Source organism: Harpia harpyja, chromosome 7 (genome assembly GCF_026419915.1).
Source record: "Harpia harpyja isolate bHarHar1 chromosome 7, bHarHar1 primary haplotype, whole genome shotgun sequence".
NCBI lineage: Eukaryota > Metazoa > Chordata > Aves > Accipitriformes > Accipitridae > Harpia > Harpia harpyja.
This window is the reverse complement of record NC_068946.1, coordinates 22583987-22606254: the sequence shown is the minus strand read 5'-3', so window position 1 is coordinate 22606254 and position 22268 is coordinate 22583987. Positions and strand designations below refer to the sequence as shown.

The window sequence follows — 22268 nt, the reverse complement described above, 5'->3', positions numbered from 1 at the left end:
CGGCCATTCCCTGGCCTGAAACGGGGTCTGAGGGCAAGTAAGCAGACGTTTCTCCCCACCCCCATAAAAACTCCCCAATGCACAGATGAGGCAGGGCAGTATTCAGGTCTCTATATTACACTCACACACTTCCTGGCAAAAAAATCCCCCACGTGAAAAGTATCACTGCATGTGCTTTTTCCTAAGGAACCAATTACCACATTATCTTTTTGTTTTTTTTTTTCACATTTGCAAGTAGGCTTTTTCCAAGCTGGGTTGTTTTTAAACAGCAATAAGCTTCAATTCAACTACAAGCTAACCCTACATTTGATCGATAAAAGCAAAGAGGACCTGAACTGCAGACACACAACCAAAACTCTTCAGTATGTGGAAGAAATCCAGCTTACATCCCCAGATTCAATACAATCAAAACCATACAGTAAAGAGGCAAAATGTATTTTAAAAGCCTTACTCATTAAAACACTTCAGTTATTTCAAAGTAAATACTATATTTTCAGCTACATATGATATTCCTTGGTAGTCCTTCCACATATAGAAAGAGATTGTATTCTCACACAGTTTTTCAAATCTGTAACTCTACAAATGTTGGAGACAGCTTTCGGATGAATCCCAGGAAGTAGAGCCCTGCAGTCCTGCTGATTCATAGACTCATCACTGGTTTATTATCTGTAGATTTTCAGAGCAGATGCCTAGCTCCTAAGATTTGTCTTGCCCTTAAGTTTTAATGTAAAACTGTAAAAATAATGACTGCTTTCATTAGAAGTGGTCAAAACCTCCTTCAACAAAATATTTTTCCCACTGAAAAATTGAAGGCTTGGTCAAAAGTCAGTTCTACAGAAACACTGACAGTCTGATGCTTGTATTCGCAGGAAGATAATTTAGGTTTGGGGTGGTCTGAAAGAGACACAGGCAAGAACCATTCCTGAGCAGCACCATGACCCCATCCTTTCACCCCGTTCTCCATTCAGGTGAGTGCTTTGCTCATGACTCAGCTTGCTGTTCTGGGACACAGTTATTGCATTCTTTCCCAATTAATGAAGGTGGGGGAAAAAAGTCATTTCCTTTTACTCCAAATCTAAATGAAAACTAAATTCAAGTTTTTCTAAGGAAAGCAGTTACTGTCCAGCCAACACTATTTATCAACACAGCACCCAGAACAGTAAGTAGCATCACAAGACAGTGACTGCAAACATTTCACGGAGAAACTATTTCAACTTTACACATTAAAATTATCATAAGTCATTGCACTGGCATGAAAATACAACATTTTCTACTCAGAGGTTAAAATTCTCTATTTCATCCAAAGAGAAACGTCGGCACAGGAAAAAAGCAGTGTAGGTTTCCTTCCATGGTCCTACTGCTGTGCTTCAGTAGGGTTAAACGGTGGCTACTTCTCAGACACACTCTTCATGGCCACTTGATGCTTAGATTCCTGTAAATAAGAATGTCCATCTGTAACAGCTGGTGATATTTGGTAGCATTTATAACACAGATAATATTAAGCATCCTCATGAGGCTGCCTTCTCCTCCAGGAAACAAACCAAAAATATCCAGAGTTTTCCCCTAGCCTTCCCCCCTTGTTTCAGATCTGTGCAACAGAAGGTATCTCATTACCCATCCTTATTCTGGGGCAATTTTCCATTCTCAGTCTTTATAAAATGTGAATTAGCAGCCTAACGCTGTATCTTACACTCTTTGCTTTGTAGAGTAAGCAAAGAAACACTGGTCCTGAAACCTGTGTTCTTGCCCTGAAGCAAGTTAGTGCAATGCAAAGGGCATCACAACTCAACCTAGAATTTTTTTTTTTTCTTTTTACTACACCTACTGGACTACCATAATTACTACTGACACAATCTGCAGTAAATGGGGAAAAAAAAAAAATCTAAAATAAACTGAAAGACATGCCTGGTCACAGATGATCAGGCAGATACCAAGAATTCTTTTCTTTAAGAAATGGCTCATTTCTTAAAGCCAAATGGTATATCCTGGACCATATAAGAGATCAGGGATAATCAGTATTCAACACACATTCAGGTCTCTTTTGAATCTTAGATATAACCTATGGGATATTTAAGGGGAATTTCCAATTACTGAATCATTACATATGCTTTCTTTAGCACACACACGTCATTCTGAAAGGGTGTAGGCAGAGGCTTCATTTGGCAAGAGCCTATAGCAATTTCAGAAAGGAAACGGGAATGTGGCTGCATCCCTGTTTTGCAGCTCCCGAATCACAGACTCACCAGAAGTTGTGGCAGACACCCATGTACATCAGAGGAGTTTAGGAGCTGCTTATTTACAGATGACCCTTTTTTTCTTTCCTTTTCTTTTTTTGGATATTTCCACAGGGTGGATTATAGTTTCTTGATTACAGCCTTAAGGCCTACAGCTTCACAAGCCAAGCAAGTCAGATACAAAACCAACTGTAAAACTAGCTGTTGCTAAGACTGCAAGGGCAAAACTGTGGAGACTCAGAGTCCTGTTTAGATGGACAAACCATGAATCAAACACACAACAGTCCTTGGACTTGCCTATGACAGTCCCTGGCAATTAGAAAAGCACTAGTTAATGGCTACAAGTACCTCCTAGGCAACCTTGCCAAGAAAAGAGGGCAAAGAATAGCTGAGCCAGCCACTTCAGAGAACAAAACCAGAACTACTGTGAACCATAATTTGTACTGCCTGTCAGGATTTGCAGCAAGGCAGGATGGTAATCTAGTCTGAGTTGTGTTCATGGCTCTAGGATGAGGTTAGCTCACTAGAAATACAGAAACATCTGACACTGTTCGATAAAATTGGATGGGAGGTAGAAGTGCTCTCAAATGCATTTAGTTGGTTGAACCATGCATTTAAATACCGTAATTTACAAATCAGTACTTAAGACAGATATTATTATTTGTAAGTTAAAATTAGCTTTCAATAGTTTAAAAAAAAAGAAAAAAAGAGAAAACAAAACCAATCCTTGTTTTTCTTAATCCTTCCTTCAGACACCAAGGATAGTTACTGATTGACATTATTTATTATTTCATACTTGTCTGGATATACAATTCTCATATATGGAGAGATTAACTACGTGAGATCGAATTATTACTATTCATAAATGAGGAAATTGAGTCAGCAAGAATAACTCAACCAAAAAAAATACAGCAATTCCTTGACAGAGCTGAAAGCACAATTTAGATGTCCCTGTTTCTAATCTCATGCTTAGCCACAAGACCAAGCTTAGCCATTTTTCCTATGCTGAGAAAATTCTGCACACTCATAAAATGTTGTAGCTATACCTCTGTTCTAAATCAGTGGGACTGAGTGCGTACCAGAAGTTGTGGGCATATACCCTACAGTAGTTATAATACTTTTCCACTTCAAGCAAAAAAACCCAATACTCATAAGACAACAACAGGAAATCTTGCTCCAAGACTGAGCATGGGGATTTAACAATAATAGTCTCTGGCTTCTTTGTCATGGAAAATGGCCACAGGTTTGAGCTCTGTCTGCACACAAGTGAATGATTCAACAAACAAGCTGCCAGTGGTCAAGAGAATTCCAGTTTTGTGACTGGAAAACCAGAAAGCAAAGACTGTACATGAACACAGCTCATCCTCCACCCACCTGTGGCAAATTAAACTGCATACAAGTCAGAACTAACAAGCAGTGGCTCTGTACAGCCACATGCTGGAATGCTCCTCAGGTGCTTTGGAAAGCATCAGTTAATTCAGTACTGAGATAGATCACCTGCCTTCTCCAACTGTGGATCTTATACAGGATTTGTATTCCCACCTGTCAAAACACTGTCAGCTTTCCATTTTGCCATAATGTCTCCTCGTTTTGCCAAGTAGGGACTCTCCCTTTTTGTCCAGAGGAAGCAATATGTCTTCAATTAGCATGGTATTTTTCTCCGTTGCAACGAAGACCTGCGTAAGACAGCCTGAGGGTCCAGACCTGGAATTCAAGAGAAGAGGTCACCCCAGGGAAGATTTCACCCTGTATGTTGGCATTAAGCACAGGACAGGATCTGAGAAGCAGCATTCACTTTTTTCTGGCTAATTCAGGCTTGAAATCAGTTTGGTACTTGACGCAAGCTACCAAAGTCCACCAACCCAACCTGTATGTTTCATGCTAACAGTCTTGTGATAGCCAAGAAACCCCTGGTATGGAGGTGGCTCAGCCGCCACCTCCTGCCATCACACAGCAGGCTCTATCTAGCGGCTGAGTGCTCCCTAGAGACATCAACATGTTCAGGCCTCTCAAAAGGCACATCTGGAAAAGTTCCCCCATCAATGCTAACACTGGTGAGATCTTTACATTAGCACGAACAAGTTACAATAGCAACATGTTTGAAGTTTCATTTCCACAGTTGTTTCCTTTGAAAACACATTTTAAAACTGACTGGGTATAAATCTGGGGGCAGCTCGTTCAGTTCAAGAAAATTTCCCCTGAAAATGGGTTTGGATGTCCTCCTCAGCAGCCAGCAGGGAGGAATGATGGAAAAACTCCCAGAGAATTCAACACTGGCAGGATCTGCAGCTCTGTGAGCCTGTTGTACAAGGGCACATCCCCAGTCTGATCCAGCAATCTCAGTAGCCAGACGCAATAGCCACCAGGTAGAACAAACCTCAGTATGCTTCATCTGCTCTGAAGGGCTGATCACCCTCCTCTTACGTACCTGAGTGATTAATTTCTGGTTTCTCTTTGTAAGTACCTGGGATACAGCGTACAGAAAAATGGACTCCCCAAGGAAGCAGATACTGCAGTGTCTGATTGACTCACTAGCTGCTGGATCAGCACACTGAGTCACAAAACCAGGAGTCCCCAAACAGGTATTCTTCTCTTACTATTTTTTAAACAAACCACATACAACTTTCCCTGCTAACCTGCTTAGTAACTGTGCTTTTCAGTTCAAGAGTAAGTACATCCATTAAAATAAATAAAAAAAAAACCACAGAAAAAAAGAAAACGAAACCCACAAGAGAGCTACAAGAACCTTCTGAACTGTCATCTCATTAATTCTGCAAACTTGGAACATATTTCAAGAGCTTAAGGAAGAGTTTGATCAGAGGTAACACTTGAAATTTCAGACTTCCTAAATAACGTTCTCCCACCCACCCAGAGGATTGTACTGTTGATGTTACAGAACAGGAGAAGGTCCCATTTTTCCTAGTAGAACAAATTAATCTTTCCTCCTTCTGTAAAAGCAATCTTTTTGAGACATAGCTGCATGCATCCCTTCACAAGCACCCCCTCAAGCAAACTGTAAAAACCGTAATTAAGGGAGGGAAAGGCCCAGTGTCCTGTGAGATTCAAAAGTTCATGTCAGATCAGTCCTCCCATTAAGTGGCAAGGGAAAAATCTTCAGTTTGAAACCATGCAGCACTAGGGAGAAGAGTCTCTTTGTGCACCAAAACACAAATATCACCAGTAAAGTATTCACGCTGCAATCTCTGTGCATACAGGGATATACAGCCTGAAAATCTTTGCAGCAGGGTAATTATGGATATTCCTTTCCCATCTTATATACTGCTCACAGAACTCTTTGATTTTGTAATGTGTTTTTGTGGATTCCCAAGCACAATAAGTGATGTGTTAAAGATAGAGCTGCACTTACACTGAGATTTCTAACCACACATAACATCTGTTTGTGGGGATCCTCCTTCCCAAAGGCATATGAACGTAGCAATGACGTGTTCTTGTGCTTTGTATGGTCCTCTGTTATCAAGGACTCTGCTTAGAAAGAAAACTTGTACTTGGATTAAGGATATTGGACTACGACTATTCTTGCAAACAAAATTACCCAACACAAAAGCATTGGAATTGAACTGTAGGTATATGAAAACTTATTTTCAGAATAAACCCAAGATTATTATAACAATAAATCCCGCACGTCACATATTGAGGCTTAACAAGTTGCTGCAGACTGGGAATGACCATTCCTGTGTGGTAGTATGAAATGATGTGAAATTTCTACAATATATTTATCAAGACTTCGAATGAGGAGTTAGTTATGCTTTATTATTATTTTTCCCACTATTTATAACTGGTCTGCAATTTGCACTAGAATTTGAAAAATGAAAGCTCACTTCTTACAGAAGTAATTGACAGAAGACAGTGTTAGAAAAGGAGTTGCACCACTTAAGCCAACAGAAGTTTAAAAGAGAATGACCTTGTAAAAGGTCTCACGCTAAATACTAGTACTGAATGGTGTCCAGGTAGTTACAGGTGAGGAAGTTACTATGCATGTATTTCCTTTAGTTATGTATGATTGTATTGGGTCTGGCTGAGATGGAGTTAATTCTCCCCATAGCAGCCCTCATAGCGCTGTGCTCTGCATCAGTAGCTAGAAAGGTGTTGATAACACACCAGTGTTTTGGCTCCTGCTGAGCAGTGCTGGCACAGCATCAAGGCTGTCTCTCCAACATTTTTGCCCCCCCCCCAGTGGCAGGCTGGGGCAGGGCAAGATCTTGGGAGGGGACACAACCAGGACAGCTGACCTAAACTAACCAAACAGATATTCCATACCATATGACATCAGCTCAGATATAAAAGCTAAGTAAAGGGAGACGGAAGGGGGGCATTTTTGTCTTCCAGAGCAACCACTACGTGTACTGAAGCCCTGCTTCCCAGGAAGTGGCTAGACATCGCCTGCTGATGGGAAGTAGAGAATAATATCATTTGTTTTTCTTTGCTTTCGTGCACGACCTTTGCTTTCACTTTATTAAACTGTCCTTATCTTGACCCACGAGCCTTTTGTTATATTTTCTCCCCCCTGTCCAGCTGAGAAGGCTTTGGTGGGCACCTGGCATCCAGCCAGGGTCAACCCACTACAATGATTCTCTCACCTTTGTGATTTTCTTAAAGAAGAGTTTAAAGGGGAACTGACTATGCAAGTTTTAGGCTGCAGATTCAAACCCTTTTTGACTCCAAGCAAAAGTGCAGACAGATGGACAATTCAGCCAAACTCTTTGCTGGCTATCCACCAGTCTATGTATGGTAGCAACAATGAAAGCAGTATAAATAATAAAGAGAAGTGCAGCATGGAAAAATCAATGGCTAAAGAACTCAGAAACAAGATGTTTCTGGGAGTTCCATCTTAATAATTTTGTAAGCTTGAGAGCCTTCCACTTCCTCTGCTAGCTAAAGAAAAGAGATCACCTTATCTAGGGCACATAAGGACAATTTTTTCTTCCAACTTAATTGCAAGAAAAGCCTGTGGAAGGTAACCCAGCTGTGAAGGATGTGACTGCACATGCCAGACAGATGTTGCCAGCACCAGAGTTCTTCCTATGTTCACCAAATGTTAACTACTCACTGGGGATTACACATGTCTTATATGCAGGGAAATAGCAATTTCTTTGTTCTCCAGCTTTATTACAACATAGTGAACTCTTTAGGAGTGCAAATTTTTGCCAACAAGAAGCAAATTAATAACATATGTATACGGTGTGTTTCTGCTTCCATCATAGGTGAATGCACTGCTTGTAAGAGATGCTATTTGCAACCTTCTTGAAACAAGGATCTTGCATCCAGCCCCAGCTACACCAGCGTGAACCAACTGCAACTCTGCTGGAAGAACCAAGGCAACAGTGACATAACTGATGCCTCAGCCAAACTTTTAACTCTGTCCAAATACAAACAGAGCAAATACATCAATGCAACTTTCCTCTACGTTGCCCTATTAACTCCTCATCAATGCAGTTACTCAAGCTATTCCACTACCTGTTTGAATCCAAGAATATACTTTATTAAATGTCACCAGATTAATCACTAGTCTCTCTGTCAAAATGTAACTTACACGAACACTTCCAGCATTCACTGATTGTGTATGATTTAGCTAGTCTCTGTGATTATTTTTCTGTGTAATACACAGATTCTCATTTTTACATAAACAAAATGTACACATCATAATCAAATTCTATATATTTATGGTGTTTGGTCCTTGCTTTCATAGATCCCATCAATAGATGGTCACAGTCTGTCTTTTCTTCAAAGCATCAACTTTGTTATTTCATATTCACTCATTAAGAAACACTCTTATTGTGCAAGTAATAAGCCATCTTTATCTCCAATACTGGTTTAACTAAAAAGGTCCTGCTACTTTTTGAAGGACTGCAGCCAGTGAAGTGCATAAACCATGTTCATGTTTAAGTACTATTCCTAAATGCATGCTTATTTGAAGCAGAAGAGCTGGGCTGAACCAGGCTTTGAACATCGAAAATATACTCTGTAAAATCCATAATAACTGCTTAACAAAGATTGCTATTTTTGTTCCTTGAACAGATGCACAGGCTTAGGGCTGACTGTCCCACAAGCCCTGGGTATTGTGCCCACTTCCAACATGGGGTAAAGAAAGGTAAAGAGAGAAGGACATAAATTAAAACCCTGTGCCAAGCCATTTTGGGGGTGTTCCCCCACAGACCACAACAGGTCTGAAGGTCACATTTCACGTGCATAAATAGAGATATTTCTAACTGACACTTACTAAACAAGAAGACTGGCTACTTGCTTTAGACAGCCCGGAACAAATATTAATTGAAACCATTTGTAGGACACGTTATCTCTGAAGTAACTAAAGATGTTCAGTTGACTTTGGACTAAATTACTCAACAGCTTCCACACAGAAAAAACACATTCATGAAAGAAAGTGATTTACTGTTTTAATATAACATGCAACTAGAAAGGGCTCACACATGACCCTATGGTTTCTATGATTATTCTCTTTAGGAATGCACAACTGAGAGAGAAAATAGCTAGAAAGCTGCCATTTTGTCTGTATAATTTGTCTGTGAGCTCTGAAGCACCTGCTTAAGGGACGAATTACTCTTTTTGCCTTAAAAAATTAATGAGAGAGGGGGTCCTGAGAGAAAGAGATAAAAAAGGAACCTTTCCTCCAGCACATCACCCATCCCAAGAGCCAGTGAGAGTTAGATGCATTGTACTTAGTAGAGCACAAGGGTTGTTCCTGCCATACATCTTATAAATACTAGGAAACTGATGACAGAAAAGGGTGCCTATCCCTCCTCCCCATCTCATTTGCTTCTTTAATGTCTATGCAAAAAGAATGAGAAGAGCCCTTGCTGTACTGCCTCTCATATCTAGCAGTTACCTCAGCAGGGACAATGCCAGAAAAACTGTCACTATACGATGCATGATGAGGGTTACCGCACTGTACTTTACAGGGAACCATTCTGCGTAATGGTTTAGCACCATGCCAAGCATGCTGTCAAAGTCAATGATGTGTCAGCAAGGTCACAGAACAGAGCAGGCTGTTGAAACACAGGACAAACAATGTAAAAAGGCAACAGAGAAGCAGATACTGAGGATACGTATGCTATTCAAGCCCTTGAAAAGAACACTCATGGCAAGGGAGTTTCTGTGGTCTGATGAAAGGACGGATAAAACACATTTGCCATATTGGAAGAATTAGGGCTGATAACTTTATCAAGACAGCATACCAGAAAAGATAGAAAAGTCTCCAAAAGGCTGGATTCTTTATTACAAACAATGCTGGTAGACTTCAAGTAAAACTACGTAGGCTATAATGAATGTTTTTGACTGTAGGGAGAAAAATGAATGGCTTTAGTCCAGAAAATGGCTCTGCCTACATACAGAACTAGGTCTGTAGGAGATCCTTATTCAGCACATTTCCTACAAAAGACATTAATTTACATTTTCTTCTTTAAAGAACAGATAACTTTATCCATGTGAGAAATTCCAGCAGACATGGGCTCAGAGGAATGAACGAGCACTGCAGAGACCACTGCACATTTCATACAAACACCAACTATTGCCACTTTGACATTTCGAAGCTTGTGAGGAAAATGCATTGGTTCATTGGTTCTTTTTTTCAGAGCAGAAACTAGGATATCAACCCTGATTAGTCTGCAGTTGCTTACCTCCTGACAGTGCAGTTTGAGAGGCATGAGGCCTTAATCAAGCTCAGACCTAAGGAAGAATTTCTTTTAAAGGCTATCAATGTTAATGAACAACTCGGTCTTGTTTAAACATCCAGACTGTGATATGGGCAAGTATCTGAGTTTATCATGTCCTCAATCTTTTGAACAGCCAGATTTATTTGCTAAGCATTGGTCAGGCCAAAAGGAATGAGCTTATCCTGAGTGGCAGTGGCTGGACTTTAGATAGCAAAATGTTCAGGATTTGATGCAATTTTGCCTCAGCCACGTAGGCCTAGTTTTGGGCTGTCCTTGTAAACCCAGAGACTAAAGGAAACTGTCCTGGAGCCTTACTGGAAAACAGAAAGGCACACTCTCACTCTAAAAGGCTTTTACTTTGTGCTCCTGTATCTAAAAGCTAAAAAGAGATGTTGAATCTTTGTGCCAAAGGTAACAATACCAACACAACTGGATGTACTAATGTTAGCTATGGTTTTGCAATTCCTTGCGCATGTTAGGAGCAGAGGATTCCAAATTAAAAGCCATACTGAAAGCCAGAAACTAAATATCACATCAGTTTTAAAAACAAACCCTTCAGAAAACTAGTCTCTTCACCTCATTTATGAGGTGAATTTATATAGGTTCATTTTATCCTTTGATTAGTTTTTTATTGTTTTTTGATTATGCCACTAGTCTACAGCTGCAATATTGTTGCAAAAACCATACAGGTGTTTAATTTAAAATAAAAAGGCCTTTGTGCAATTTTTTTAATCATGAAACTGTTTCTACTAATATTAGATTTTTATGAAGCCTTTTGAACTTATACTTTTCATATATAGTAGTTCAGATCATACACTAAAATATCTCCTGTGAAATTAGAATAGCCCTGCATAATTATTAATCTACTAAAACAAGGCTTTTCAAATGCTTACTCACTGATCTGTTCTGTGTACTGTTGCACAACAGCTTCTCAAGAATTTATTAAACATGGACATATCACTGTTGAAATGTTCAATATGTTGCACTGAGGCTTCCTACTCCTTCCCTCAGGGTAGACTCCTTTCTTATTGCTCTGGCTCACTCAGCATCTGTATTATTGACTTTTTCAGTAATACTGCAGTTTAATCTTTGAAGTTTTTGAAGAAAAAAGTTGCAACAGAAAGATGTGCATAGAAAAGGGTATGAAATAACAATTACTATGTTCAGCCACCCACAGAAACAAAGCCCTATCCTCTGCAAGCAAGATTCAACTAATTAAGGGGCAAGTGCACTCTTACTTGCCAGTGAAGCTCATTTAGTCCTCTACATCCTTTCCAACTGGAGTGGAAGAAAGGTTGCAGCTACTTCTGCCACCTCTTATCCCTCTTGGTTTTTCAGCCCTCACTGCAACCAAACTTTTAGGAAATTTAGTGAAATACATATTCAGCAAATACACTGTTTTCTGCTCTAAGACTGGAGCTTTGCAGGTATCAGGTGGTGAAGGACTTCACCTTTTAGCTTGATCCTGCAGCTGCATTAACACTTCCTCAGGAAAGTCTGGTTTTGTTCTAAAGCTCTTATCTGCCACCACTCCAAATACAACATATCATGAAGCTCAGATTCAAAGTTATTTACATAAAGATGTGATGGAAATGTCATTGTCAACATAACTGTCCCTTGTCCACATTACATGGATATTTCAAAACAGACAGCCATTCCAGGAAATTTTGTTTAGAATAACTTTATCTCTGTACTTAAGAAAAAGCATACAGCAAGACAAACTTCCTGAAGCCCAAGCACAGTCTAGGATTGTGCCACTGCTTCACACAGGGTTAAATACAACACCACACTGATATCCAACACAAGAACACCCAATTATCACTTAAATAGCAATTTTTTCCTTTAGGACACACAGCTTGCTTGTCCTCATTAGCAGAAGACTATGACACAGCTGAGGAAACTGCTCCCCTCTAACTTCTATTTTCCTAAAGGATCCACAGAAATGTAAGCTGAATAAGAGAAAGGAAAAGAGAAACAGTCTGCCCCCAGATGCCAGCTGACCTTTTAAACTTAGGAGAATACCTACCAGGTACAGCAGCTGGAACCCATGGATGGGAGCCCCCAGACTGCCTCTGAACCACCTTTGATACTGCCAAGGGCGTAGTCATGGCAGAATGGAGACTAGCAAGGACTGCTTGCACAAACTGAAGTCATGCTTTAGTCTTCACTGCAGACATTCCTTCAGAGTTGGTGTTTTGAGGCATAAACACTCATTTAATTTAATATTAAGCAGTTTGTAATTTTAACTAGGGAGACCATGCATACCTATGACTTGTCTTAAAAAAAAAAAAAGTAAGGCTAATCACTGATCTTAGATGTCACATTTTTTCAGCTGGCACTTAAAAAGTAAACAAAAAACAAGTTGGGTTTTTTTTTTAAAAAAGAGAAATCCTGCTCATCTGCTTGAGTCCTTCCATTATCTGTGTCAAGAAATCTCAAGCAGCATCTCCTCCCCCCCTGTCCCCGCTTTCCTTGTTAACCAGTTAGCTATAGCTGATTTCAAACATAACAGTATTCTATAGTAACTCATTTTATTTGCACAAGGGATGTGTTAAATATTGTCTTATTCTCTTTCTTCAGTGTACACTTCCTAAAAAAGAAGAAAGCATTACATATTCCAGCTCCACAGGATACCAAACACACATGTCCTGAGCAAACAGAATAAGTTACTCAGTATAATAACTATAAAGACAAGAATAAGATTATAAGAAAACATCCTCTACAGCTATAAACATTAACTGCAAGGCTTAATATTCACCACCACAACATTTTCATGCTGGGCCTATTCTGATCCCTTCTCTTCTCGTTGCTAAAGCTAGTGGAATTTTTTTCCATTATTATGGATCTCCTATGTACTATTTTTGCAGAGAAGAAGGGACATGTGTTGATAAACGAGTCTGAAAGCCAATCAAAACTAACACTGGATCATGCATCTCTTGTTTTAAGGTTTGACACCCGCAGAAAAAAAAAAAAAAGAGAAATTAAAAAAAAATCAGAAGTGAATAGCCTGGGGAGTTTCTGCTTTGGCAGAACTAGAGTAAGGCAGTAGCCAAACACATTGCTACTGGCATCCAGTCTTGGAAATTTTAAGCCAGCGAAATCATAGCTTGCTTCAGTATAATTAAAACAGATGCTCAAAGGGGGCACTGTAAGGCTAAGTGAAGAAATTATACAAAATGTATTTTAATAATCAAAATGTCTTCAGCAATCAGGAGAGGGGCAAAATGGTATTTCTATGCTTTGAAACTATATCAGGAAAATTGAAAAAAAATATGCATAGTAGTAACTAGATGAGAATTCTCCCCCATGTCCTAAAACAGTCAATTTGGACTAGTGCTATGTATTAAATCCTGTATTCTATAGGTCTTCATTTCTGCAAGCCCTGCATCTTTTGCAAACATGCAAAGATCTTACAAAGAATTGTAAGCCATCGACCAAGGTCTGCCTAAATGTATGCATTGCCATTTTCTTTAGAACACTGTTAGACATTTTGATGTCACTGCTCAGATGGGCAAACTTATATCTACATGGAAAGCATTCATAGCATTATCCACTATATGTGCTTCACTGTAGCTGCTTTATCTTGACTGGGGGGGGGGGGCAGGGAGCCATTAACCAATTTAATGATTGGTTAAGGAAAGCTCATGTCTAAAACCATAAGGGTCATCTCAGCTATTCTTGTCAAGCTCCATATGGTCTCTATAGGAAACAATTATCACTTTATAAGAAAACGTGAATTTCTGTCCAGCTTGTTCAGTTTCTAATGGCGTTTGGACATGTCTGTTCATTCTGCTATTTTGCAGTCACTCTCCTCGTTCTTTAATAACTTTATAAACAGAGCTATGAACAGGGCTATTGTCTCCTGGATAGAGGACTATGTCTGATTTACATCTGTATTAAATACTCCTTATGACTCCCTCCAGCAGTATAGGGGACCTTCGAGGAACAGCATGAAACTCAGCCTGACTAAGGCCCATTGACAATGCCAGAATGAAGTAAAGGGGTCTCATTAGAAAGGGAGAAGTTAGGCTCCCTAGCATTTCAAGAAAAATAAAAGTGAGGTACAAGCCATACGCACTGATTCTATTTTCTTCATGGATGGCAATGATGCATAAGGTGACATTTCATCTATGAATTCTGTATTTGTTAGCAATATTAAGTAATAGCTTTCTAGTCTTGTGTTCAGAATTGACACATACTGTCATCCTCAAAATGCTATAGTGGACTTGTGGCAGGGAAGTTACAAGAATCCTTGACTTCTAAGGCTTAGGCATTGGTAATTTGGTGGCAGAATGAGGGTAATTCAGACCACAGCATTTTTACAATCCCGCTACGTAAGTCCATGCGGATAAGATACAGGTACAGCATACAAGATACAGGATAAAAGAAACCCCATTTATCGAGCCTACAACATGGTTCCTGCACTCCTCAAGATCAACGGTAAAAGCAGCTTCCTACAGCCTCTTCCTAGAGAAATCTGAGGGGGATCATAAATCAGGTCAATATGTTAAGACTGTTAAAAGAATGAATAGAAGTATTAACTTATTTCAGATCCAGGATATTCTAAATTGCTTTACCGAAACACTTCCAGTAGCTGCAGACCAAGCTTTGCTCTGCTAGTCACAGAACCCAGAGGCAGCAAAAACTGCTCATGGGCAAGACCGTCCTCTGCTGTACACTTCCAGCCATTTTTTACATCACCATTTCAGTGTACTGAGCAGTCTGGTTTCTGGGCATTACACAGAGTAATTGTTCCACATGCCAAGAGATAACTTACATGTCACAGGCAGATTTAACCTGTCTTCTTACCTTAACTTTAAATGAACAGATGATTACTTTACTGTGATGCTTTTTGTTGAATGTATTTATAGGAAAATATCACTTATTTTATCACTAATTGGGAATGAATGTGAATCCAGCGAATATCTTGTATGAATTGTAACATGACATTCTAGAGTAGCTTCAGTTTTTCAGAAAAAGGATAAAAGACACATTAGTCTGGAAGGCAAGGGATTGGTCTTGTGATCAAATTTAAGGTATCAATTCTCTATTTGTCAAAATTATTTTGATTAGCTTTATCATACATCTTATACAGTATAAAAATACAATGGGAAAATAAAACCACCATTCATTCATCAGGTAATTTTTCACATGCATATTAAAACTATGCTTGATAACACAGAGTACCACTACCCAGTCTGAAAATCTGGTAGTCAGGCTCTCTCTCGTGATCTCACGGTTCTGCTATGATTCATGAATATAGAAATCCATTAAAATGCTTTCATTAATCCCTGATGCTTTTACTGTATGCAAAAGGCATGCAGCTTAAATACCGAATTATACAATAGGCTTTAACCTTCTGCCATGACTCCCTCCTGAGTCTCATTGGCTTAGGGAGGGAAACGAATGATGAATTTGAACTACGTCAATGAAAAATTTAGAGACGAGTTAGAGCAAAATGTTTTGCAAGACATGACTATCATGACTATCACATTTGAGTGAATAAATGATATTATGAAAACCATGGTTCATCACCTTTTTATATGAATGGGGAAGCATTCAGCTTCACCTTGCTGAAAATAGGTTGTCCAACCCCTGTACAAACAGGTGCAGACAGGAGCTGAGGAACAAAAACAAAAAGCAGTATGTTAGGGGAGGGAAACAGTTTCTTTTATTAAAAATGAGCGATTTGTCTGTATTTCCCCCCCAACAGTCATTGATGTTCATTTACATGCAACGTTATATGATTGCTTCTGTTGTTGTTGCTCGGAAGACAGTTACATTTTTAAAATTAGGTTCCATTCCTTGTGTTTTCATTAAGCTAATGGTTAACAAAAACAGCAACAAAAAATAAAAAATCACATAAGCAGACACAAAAGGTACACACTAACTCACGAGCTCTATATTCCCACTGAAAAGCGGCGATCACTGTCCTGCATAGCTGCTTCCAGAGCTGTTGGAACTGGTCCTACTCACAGGAATCAAAAGAAATAATAAACTGTAGCCTTTTAAAAATGAAACACTTCCGTGAACTTAAAGATATGGTTCTCCACCTCCTGAATCTTTTTGGCTTTCAAGTGGCAGTAATCAGGCGATTGCAAATACAGGTAAGCTACAGAGCCAGCCCCAACAGCTAGCCAACTGCCACCGTTTTCAGGCTGTTTGAAATGTTTAGTTGCTTCTAGCTCTCTGGCACCTCAAAATTATTCACTCTTACCTCACGAAGCGCTTCGTGGGCTTACCCAAAGGTCTCCAAAATACCCAGGAGCTACTGGGGGAACAGCTGTCCATCAACACGAGCACGTAGGAACCGACGTAGCTGGAGCAGCTGCTCTGGGCTCACCGGGCCTGGGCCACACTGCCACCTACAAAGAGTTAACCAGCCTGGCTAGACACCCCATCCTTTCTGCAACTCTGCCTCCACCACCGTCATCAAACCGTTCCACAGCAAGGCGACTCACGCAGCTGCTATTTCGTCAAACCCTCGCAGAGACGGGTCACGCGAGGCTTTTGCCTCAGCAGAAACACTGGAGGCCAGTATCGGCACCAGGTCTCTGCTGCTGGCGCCTCAGCCCTGCGCAAGTACCATTTCTGTCTGAAGCTGCTGGCTGAGGTCAATACCTCCGCTTTGTCTCCACTGCAATACTGAGGCACGATAACTGGATTCGGTAAGCTACAGGGTTTTACAGGGAAGTGTCTCCCTGCAGGTAACTACTCCACCCAAAAGCACTCATTGCTTACCCAGTGAACACGTTACCTCAGACGCCCAGCTCCACTGTCTTGATGAAGTAATTTCACTTTTGTTACTGATGCCTAGAAAACAACCAGCACACCCATCTTTTGAAGTTCACCCCAGTAACTTCAAATTAATCAGACAAAGGAAAAAAAAGAGAAGAAGAAAAAAAAAGATGCCAGAACCAAGGAAACAGTGTTTACATCACAGGAGGTTTGCTTGCAAGCTTCTTTCAAACCTAAATCAGGACCCACCATCTTGTTCTGTCCAACACTGCCAAATTTTCTTCCAAGGTCTACTGAACCTTTAATGTGATGGAAAAGGACTTAACTGCAAGGTTCAAGCAAACGACTTGAACTTCACTCGCAGACTTAACTGCAAGGTTCAAACAAATGATTTATCTGAACTTCACTTACAGACTTAACACAGTACTATTGCAGGTTTTACAGATACAATGGAGGAATGCACTATTGCAATTTTTTAAGGCAAGAGTAGTACATTATTACAACCACAAGCGATTCACAGACAACCACAAGCACACACGCGTTTACAAACTTAAAGCATAAACAATATTCACTTACCCCGCCAGGTAAGGGCTTTCAATCCCAGGGAAGTTACCTCGACCGGCGTCCCGATCAAGGGGGGGAAGGATTTCCTTCACTAGCCAACTGTATAGTTGGAGAAGTGACTCCCCCATTTCCAACCTGAATCTTAGAGTTTTTATCCCCTGACTTGTGGAATGACTATGTCTGAGTGGATTATGATATATGCCTAAATGGATTATGTATATCTGAGTGAAGTTTCCCCTTATCTTTCCTTTGTTGGTCTGTGATTGTTTGAATACACAAGGTTGTCATTTGAAACTGAAGCTGAAACCCTCCAGGTTTGGGGTTTTTTTTTACCTTGCTTCCTCAGGCAACTGAATAGTGGTTGGATTGAGACTGAGGGCATACTATTTGTTAAGGGATTTCAAGGCTCAGTTCAGGTTTTGGTTCTTTGAATGGTGCAGCCACTGCCCTGTTTAGTTTAGGGTTTATCAGACGACCCAGGGCTAAGCTGTCTACACGGCTCCCAGTGAGTCGTCTCTGCAGAGAGACAGGGCCTCAAGGCAATCCAAGGCTTTGTAACCCCCCATGAGTCACCTGTGTGCACTAGACATGGTGAAACTCGTTTGTGAACTATGAGCTGGACAATCCACACAACCTTTAAGCAGCACAATCACAACACTAAGTCCTAGAGCATTCAGTGACAAACGTTTACCAGAGCAAAGACAACATACCTTTCTAAATTTAAAAACCAAGCAAGAAAAATATTTTTTCCTTTTGTAATATAAAATCAAAACTGTCAGTCCTTTTTTTCTTTCTTATTTCTTAAGATAAGTTTTAAATTAACTACTATGTTGGAAATACATCAAGGGCATTCACGCTTCTCATTCAGATTTGAAAGATTAACTCTTCAATTATTAAATTGTATCAACACCCGATGGCTTGCTGTGCAGTCCATTTTTAAAAGTACATGAAAGATTAGTGTAACCAGAATACCTGGAATAAGAACATTTAGCAAACCTCTGCCATGCAGAAATCTGAAATTTGTGTTTGAGAACTGCTATATCAATTTACAGTTAATCCTAGGCTTGCTCTCAGGGGGGCTCAAGTCACTTTTTAATGGCTTTTAACAGCTGCACACACATGACCCTCCCATCCCCAAACCACTATGCAACACACAAGTATTGTTTCCAACTATGGGGATGATCCAAATCCTTACTAAAAAGATTTGATGCCTGCTTTACATTCAAAATTACATATTAATTTACAAAAGGAAGGATATCACATGTTTGCCTTTAAGAAAAACGAACAGGGTGGAAGGGGGCTATTTCAAACTGGGATTGATGTGTTTCTCTAGAGCTGCCAGTGGGTCCCTTTGAGGTCCTGCTGAAATCCTAGTGCCCATATTCCAGAGGATTTGTGCTTTGCAGAGATCCAGGGTGAGGGGAAGAGAGGGAGGAACCAGAAATCTCTCCAAAGCATCACGCTCTGCTTACTGCTTAGTGCTACTCTTTGCAGACTGAGGCAAGTCCCTCTTAAGAGAGGTGTTGTTCCTCCAGGAACCATAGGTGGGTTAGTAAAACAAGAGCCCTTCATGCAGGTCACTGTCTCCTCTGAGGGTCTCCTAAATGTCTCACTCTGCCTAAAAAATTCAGTGATTTCTGCGACAAGACTCTCAGTATGCACCTTTCGGCATCTGTTTCCTCAAGAAATTCAGCATGTCTAAACCCACCAGAGCACATCTCTCCATTTAAAGAAACACCACCTCATTTTGCAAGAACTCACATTTTCAGCATCTATCCCTAGCCAGAAAGTCTAGTGGAGGTTGCCCTCAGTGACTGATGTCTGATGATGTCTTTCAGAATCTCCTTCTGAAAATTACACCCCATGAAGGGTTTACTGCAGTATCTTGACCTACTAGCTCCAGGCTACAAGGACCTGACATAATATACTAATACCAAAGACAAGTTACCTCATTTTAAAAACTCCCTTAACTTAAATAAAGCACTACCTCAGAGCTCACTCCATAGACCTGGCTAAGCTGAGACACGAAGGGACATGAAATAAAATAAGTGCTAATAAAGTTATGTGACCACTTGAGAATAAGCTTTATTTTGGTGGTAATTTCTGCATTGTGTAAGCTGAGGCAGGAGAGAATTCACACAAACCAGCAGCCAGCTGAGATGGCACACGATGATTGATCAGTTTTGAAACAAGTATTACAACACTAGCAGGCATCAGCAAAGCATCAGCACAGCAAGAGTTAAGAGCATGTGCTGTACTTTACTGGTGGGAATAGTCTGGGAAACAGAAATAGTAGGAATAGGATCCTTTACAATGATTTCAGTTTTTATTAACATATTTTTACAGGATATCCCAGTTAAGCCAGACAGCTTGTTTACAATAGGGCCCTGTCCAAGGACAGCTTAAAACTATTATACAGTACATACAGAAGGACAATACAGTCCCAGCACAAGCTACCAGCAGGCAGTAAATCATGTCAAAGCCTCATGTTACACCTGATTAACTGCTTGGCTCCAGTACGACAACCTATTCCAAGAATGCTTGCTTCAGTGTAGTTAAGAGTTGTCAGAGAATTTATGTCATCTGATGGCAAGTTACATAAAATAGTGCCCCAGTGTACCATTTAAGAAGCATTACTTGGCACGAGCTGCAAGAGTGTGCGCTTCACACCTGCAGTATCCTCTGGTGCTATGTATTCCTTAAAAAAGGACTCCATTTAGATGTCTCATTTACTAGGAAAAATCACATCACCTCTCTCCCAACAGGATCACCTAAGCCTAGATTACAACTCTATCTGAATTACGCTTCATCAGACACATCCAAAATTTCATCACTCATGAGTCAGTCCATCCTCAATATGGCCACTGCAATTAAACTACATTTCCCACAAAATTTTTCTTGATTCTGCGAAATAGCTTAAAAATAGATATCCTTGTAAAATTGAAGAACTTTCATGTTTCACTGAACATACGAGCCTGTGAGTGGACCAGTGAAATCTTTACACCACCTGAACACAAAAGAAACCTTGTTTTTGTGAAGCTCAAAATCAACCCAGGCCACTAAAGAGGCAAATTTCAAAAGCATCCTAAGGTCCATAGATTGCGTGCCTGTCAAACACGCAAAGCACTATGAAAACCAAGCAATAATCCTTACCAAGTCTGTGTTTATGCAACTGTCAATCAGCAAGCCATATGGCATTAACTGAGATGTCACGTGTCTTGATCAAGAGTTAGAGTCCTGTAAGTCAGCAAAAGTGTTTAATTGTAAAATCCATTAGCTCTGACTCTGTATGTGCAGCTTTCTTCAGAGCTGTGCAGGAACTTAGCAGAAAGCTGGAGGTCAATTTTAGCAGAAACACCTTCTATACACAGACACACACACAAAAACAAATCCAACATTTCTATAGGGTTCTTCACACTTGGCCAGCAGGAGGCTGGTTTGTATTCTTTTGTAAGATGAACTGATCACCACCTTTTTTTAAAGTCCAGTCTCATAATATCTCTTTCCTTAGGCAAGGCAAGTGATACTTCAGCTTTACCCTTGATTTCATAAACTGGTGAGCTGGTTTGTACTTCAAGTCTCTGCAGGAAACATAAACCCAGTAAAGACGACAATTTCTTGCATTTAGCATATTGCAACACACATGGTGGGCTGAGCACCTGAATTCCTCCTCCTGCTTATTGAGGCAATTTCTTTTTTTAACAATTATATCGCAGATCACAGTAAAACATTTTCTTCTAAAACTGAACAAGGAATTTAATTAAACTAAGAACAAGTCTTCTAAAAATAACAGCAGAACAGCAGCGCACACATGTCTGGACTGCAAACCTATTTATCTACTTTTTCTGCTCAGTCATAACAGCATTTCCACAGCTATCACAAGAAGAGCTACTAACAGATGGAAAGCTTGATATTCAATCACCAATTCCCTGGTAGAAGATGACAAAAAGTCCTTCTGCTTTTAGTATGGAGTAAGACCCAGACCAAATACTAAGGACACGGCAAAACAGATATGCAGTCTTTTAGAAATCCAGATACAGAAACACAGATCATCCACAAGCTGTAGTGACAGTGAAGGCAGAGGAGAGCAGCTGAACAGTACCACTGCGGTGGCCTTTAGTCACAGGCACCTGTGAAATTGAGACGCAAGAAAGAAACCAGCACACATTCCCTAGCAAGGTGTGACGTGAAACATGAGCACCAAGCACTGGGGAACAGCAATCTGAAATGGAAATGCATATGACAGCATCTGGAGGGGGGGCTTTTCAGTAAGCAGTTAATGGTGGGAGAAATGCTTGGGGATGGGTTAGCTGAGGCCAGCTTATCAGAGGACTTCTCTCTGAATCCTGAGCAGCACAGGACTTGTCCTTACAGGTGGCATGGCTTCAAGGGACAGTAGCTCTGGCAGGACAATCTCTAACGCTGCCACATTTTTGGATCCAAAGTTTGCAGCTGCTTAGCTGGGGAAGGAAGAAGGGTGGGTGGGAGGGAAGCAGCTCAGCCATCATTGAGCTCAGTAACTGTAAGAGTCAGCAAGGCTGAACACAAGTCCTCACAGGGTTTAGCAAATTGCTGTCCAAGCCTTTGGGTGAGATGTGACCAAAGACCCGTGTTGCACAAGCCACAGAGCACAGCATACCAGTTCAGACACAACAAACAAGATCTTCTTTGTGGCTAGAAGTCATGCTGACAGCTCGGCAGAAAGAGCGGTCACACTGCAGAGGGACAGCTAGGTCCAGGAGGGTGCCTGGAGTTGCCACTGCCATTTAGTTGCCATTTGCAGAGCTCAGCATCTTGAGCAGCCTTGATCCTTGCAGATTTGAGCTGAACATTTTAATTAGCTCTGGTTTGGAAAATACAAAATCAGTAAATTTGCTTTTACCGAACTTGTTAATCTCCAGGTGGTTTTATTTAATGGCAAGAAAAATGAGAGGTTCAGTCTCAACTAAGAGTTCAGCTCTTCAAAGTTCAAGATGCAACTGAAAATCTGTGACTAAAGCCAGCTGTGTTCATTGCGTTGCTCAATTACCTGGAAATGCATAAG

At 40.4% G+C, this 22268-nt stretch overlaps 1 long non-coding RNA gene across 3 annotated transcripts in view; it reads right to left on the bottom strand.

Annotated features, from left to right (window-relative positions):
• Positions 1–510: 510 nt before the first annotated feature.
• Positions 511–22268, bottom strand: part of LOC128143873 (uncharacterized) — a 35398-nt gene continuing 13640 nt past the window's right edge. The window contains exons 1-4 of one of the 3 annotated variants that reach the window (XR_008235913.1): positions 15818–17378; positions 15492–15542; positions 3777–3938; positions 511–1432 (exon numbers count right to left, since the gene is read on the bottom strand). This is a non-coding gene — a long non-coding RNA (uncharacterized LOC128143873). Of the gene's footprint in view, positions 1433–3776; positions 3939–15491; positions 15543–15817; positions 17379–22268 lie in introns of those variants that run through there. The other 2 variants (XR_008235912.1, XR_008235911.1) reach the window with 2 other exon arrangements.